The sequence below is a fragment of the Salminus brasiliensis genome, chromosome 3, assembly GCF_030463535.1.
Source record: "Salminus brasiliensis chromosome 3, fSalBra1.hap2, whole genome shotgun sequence".
Classification (NCBI taxonomy): Eukaryota; Metazoa; Chordata; class Actinopteri; order Characiformes; family Bryconidae; genus Salminus; species Salminus brasiliensis.
Genome location: NC_132880.1, coordinates 46,457,062 through 46,462,061, shown reverse-complemented (window position 1 = coordinate 46,462,061; position 5,000 = coordinate 46,457,062).

The following is a 5,000-nucleotide window of genomic DNA, read 5'->3' as shown; positions in this document are numbered from 1 at the left end:
GTTGACCATTTTTGCTGGACACAGATTTTGGAATTTGGCCAATTTCGCCTTTTAACCCATCCATGTAGTGAATACACACAGTGCCTGGAGCACTGAGCAGTCAAATAGGCTTAAGGGCCTTGCTCAGGGGCCCAAATTCATACCTTAAAGGGCTATTTGTGGGCCCACACTATAATACCTGGCCCTGAAATGGCAGGTGTATTACCCTACAGTAACTACCGGGACTTCTGTGCAAACTGGTGGAGCTATTCTCTGGTAACAGAAGTGTAAAATGACACTTCAGGCCTCGCCAGCAGTCTCTAGGCCATTGAATTGGTTAAACATCATATTTTATTTTTTTTACATAATGTGAATCTATTTTTTTTATTGTCTCCCAATTTCATGATGGATGGACCAATAGAAATGCTCCAAAATGACTTGGAAAATAATCTTTTTACATTGACCTCCATTAAAAGTTCATATTTTTTTCTTCTCTTGTAAAGTTCCCCAAATGTCCCAAATCATGATAAAAGAAAAAAATAAATATGTAGATATTAAATTTCTAATAAATCAAAGGATAACAACTATGAAACGTGTCGGTTACGTGGTTCTGAGAGTGTGAAGCTAAAGAGTGGACCCCCATGAAGACATACAGGTGCTCAGGGTTTAACCCTTTAAGATAAAGACAAAGACAACCACGTTGACCATTTGTGCTGGACACAGATTTTGGAATTTGGCCAAATTTCACCTTTTAACCCATCCATGTAGTGAACACTTACAGTGATATAGTGAGCACACGTGCCTGGAGCATTGAGCAGTCAAATAGGCTTAAGGGCCTTGCTCAAGGGCCCAGATTCATACCTTAAAGGGCTATTTATGGGCCCACACTATAATACCTGGCCCTGAAATTTGGAATGACAATGGTCATTAGTGTCATTAGTTATTAATTGACATAATAGTGTTCCACAGAAGTCCCTCGATCCTTTATAGTAGCTACTGAATAATAGGTCTTAACCTCTTGAACTCCCTGGACACACCGGTGGATCCTGGCTTTTTTCAGCCAGTTTGCTTCGCTGTGCATGCACTTTGCAATATGTAGGGTGCATAGATATAAGGGGTTCAAACTAAAGCTCAAAAATAAGCCTAGGGTTTCAAGGAGATACGGTTTAGGGGTAAAAAAGCAAACCCAACATGGAGGCGTGTTTTTAAATAGAGTCCTAAGGTAAGCTTTATCCCCCTACTCTGAATAACTGAGGCTAACTAAAAGCAGCCATGCGAGAAAGGAGCGCTCCGCCATCTGTCTGCGCCACACCAACTCGTTACATAAAGTGTTTTTCATATTAAGCATATTTCGATGAGGTCAGTGGAATGCTTAGTCAAGCCTCCAAATTTAAAGCCTGTGTTACGAGGGAAGTCCATAAACCTGCAGGAATATTTTGCAAATAAGCTGTTTCTCCCCAAACCGCTCGCATGCGGTTATGACTCAGTGTTGTTGAGGAAGAAACTTCCAAAACACCGGGATCTCTCCCCCTTAACGTTAGGATTTCACAGTGATTTACATTCCTGTTTTTTTCCCCTTCCTTCTACAAGCAGCTTTCCCTGTGTGTAGAGTTCACCCCTGCTGTAGATCTGGATACCATACGACAGCCAAATGTCACAGCTTTTGGGAATGCAAGTGCTAGTTTTGGAAATTAGTAACAGTGCTACTGAGATGGCATGATACCAGCAGAGAGCCCCGTGATGCCATCCATCCAACTTCTTTAACACTACCTGGACTTAATGGGAGCATGGCAGGAATACCCTCTGGACAGGGAGCCAGTCCATCACACAGCTATTCGCTCACACACTCACTAATTCTCCTACTATGGGTTTTTAGAGGTGGGAGGAAAACAGAGGATTATTTACCGAACCCATTTACAGAGTTTCCACTCCATCCAGTTTACAAATGTTCAACTGCAGCTGAAAAAACTCCAGTAAAATAAAACGAGAGTTCAACTGAAGTGGAGTGAACACAGGGCCGAACAGGTGGGACGGATTTAGCGGTACTCAGGTTTCTGATTAAAATGCATTCAACCTTCATTCAAACTGTTTCAGCAAGGTTTGGTTAAAACCCTTGAGAAAGAGACCCCTCAGCGCCAGGTCAGACCCCTCAGTGCCGGGTCAGACCCCTCAGAGCCGGTTCAGACCCCTCAGAGCCGGGTCATGCCCCTCAGCGCCAGGTCAGACCCCTCAGTGCCGGGTCAGATCTCTCAGCGCCGGATCAGACCCCTCAGTGCCGGGTCATGCCCCTCAGCGCCGGGTCAGACCTCTCAGCACCAGGTCAGACCCCTCAGTGCCGGATCAGACCCCTCAGCGCCGGGTCATGCCCCTCAGCACCAGGTCAGACCCCTCAGTGCCGGGTCAGACCCCTCAGCGCCGGGTCTTGGTGAGTAGTTTAATGTACAAACAAGAGGCTGTGTCTTTTTGCTAGCTGTGGTGTTCAGGGTGCCCGCTAACATTGCTAATGTTGCTAATGTTTACATGGACTGAGTGGGAGGAGTTGATTGGAGGATTGATTGATTGTTCCTCCTCCAGGATGAAGCTCAGTAAGTGCTGGTCTTTAGTCGGTCCAGTCAGAGATGAGGTGATGTGGGGTTAGCATAAAGAGACGCTCTGCTCCTGCTCTGCTTGGCTAAACTCCTCACAGGCCGATTCCTAGAGGATCCCGCTCTGATACCCTCCGCCGTCTGAACGCTACTGCTATTCACACTGACCGCATTCACAGTTGAGCTCCGTGCAGCGGTCAACAACACGCTACGGCAGACGTGTAGGCTCACAAGTGTCTAGACGTTAGCCATTTGTCCATGTTGGAGGGACTTCCAGACATGTTAACTGCCCTCCTGTTGGCTGTGCTGGAGCCCAGTGAAGATTGTTGAGGTGCAGGCCGGACGTGAGGTCGCGGTGACAATGATAAAGGTTTATAGAAGCACTACACTTAAAGCAGCATTATGTGAAAATTGCAGTGTTTTGCTCCAGGGCTCCCCCTAGAGTTTGGGAGCGTAATTTACTTTTACTCCACTGCTGTAAATACAAACCATCATGCTTTGAGCGCCCCCTCATGGACAAGTTGAAGGGTAGCCAAGTGATAGAAGCATGTGGGCTGAGGCGGTAGAGTAATACTACAGGGTTTTACACTAATGTGTAACTAATACACTAATGACTCTATGGGTTACGCAGCGTTACACAGCAGTTCTGGAGAGAGGTTCTCCTCCTGCAGCTCCACCACCAAAGCTCCACAGTGCAGTAGCAGCAGCGTCCCGGCCCGGAGTGGGAATGACGGAGACGCCGTTCTCCCTGTTCCAGTCAGTGGAGGAGCATCAGCATGGTCGTGAAGCTGCTGTTTTAGGGTAAAATTACTACATAACGTTGCTTTAATATAAAGCATCTTAAAGTAGGCCATCATGCTGTGTGAGCCCACCCCCCTTTTTTGCATTTCTGTTGATATGAATCCTGTACTGAAACCTAGTTCCCCGATTTCCTGATTGAGTTCTATCCCAAACTCGGCCGAACAAGTTCCAGAAGCTTCTTGCCGTAAACTGAGCTGCCCTCGTCTCTCAGAGAACTGCGAGAGGTTTCCGATCACTCTGCTGCAACAAGGCCACCCCAAATGCAAGCGCGATTGCTCATCGGATCAGTCCGCCAACTTGCACTCCACATAGGACAGGCATGAAGGAACCCAGCACACCAGCATGCGATTGGAGCCATATGTCTCCTCAGAGGAAAATGCACGTGTGTTGAGTCACTCAGTGGCAGGACTGTTCAGCACGAAAAAAGAATGAGCCAGCAAACTTGGCATGGTGCCTCCAGCCACAGTGGATCCAGCTTACGCTTACTCAGTTCCTCTGGAGGGAAATGAGATGGCAGTTCAGTATATATTTGCCTGGGTTTAGATCCAGGATTTGCTTGAGGATATATATTGCTTTAGCCCTATGAATGGCCTGGAGCCTCTGGCCTTCACTCAGTCAGTTTACATTGATTTACATGCAGTTATTGTCCAATAACATGTAATAAAAGTGTTATTCTTGCCATATGAAAGTGTGCAAAACCCGACCTCACAGTACCCTGTAGCAAAGTTTACAGTGTCCAAGTCCCCCTAGAGCTATTCACCGCTCCCTTAGCAGTGTTTTGACATGGTGGAGTGGAAATATGGGTCAATAAGTATATAGGATTTGCCTTTCAGTGAAATTAACTGCAGGGATTTTTCTTTGCCATATACTGTATGCACATATATCAAAATATATGTACATACATGCAAGTATCGTCTATTGGACAATATATATATATATGTATATATATATATATATATATATATATATATATATATATATATGTGTGAATTATGCTCATGATGGTTTGTAAATATGTACATGTATATACATGTAGTAAACATATTATATTATAGTTAGTACATATAAGTGTGTCATATGATATATTTCTTTCAATCCTATATTATTACATATATATTACCTATATATTTTTATGTATATGTGCATGGTCAATTTCAAATGTTGGTATATGGGTCACATGTATTTTAATATGCTGGATATAAGGAAATTCCATATATTTGAATATATGTCTATATATTGCCATATATCACATTTCCATACAGGCATCACTATATGATGATTAACTCAACATATTTCTACAACTAAAATGAACTTCATTTTTGCATTTTGTCAGTGTCACTCAAAAACCTTGTATCTTTAAATTGGTATCTTAACAGTGAACTTAAAAAAAAACTTTCTTAACCTTTAAAATATAATATTTCATTCCATTATTATTATCATGTTGTAGCATTTTTATTGGTCCATTTATTGGTCCATTGACACAATGTAATGACAACAATGATATAATATCATATAAACATACATCAGCCATAACATTAGTACCACCAACGCTTAATACTGACTACACCCCGCCTTGTCCCGCCACAACAGATCTGACCATTTCAGGCATGGACAGGTATCCGGCAGCAAGTCCTG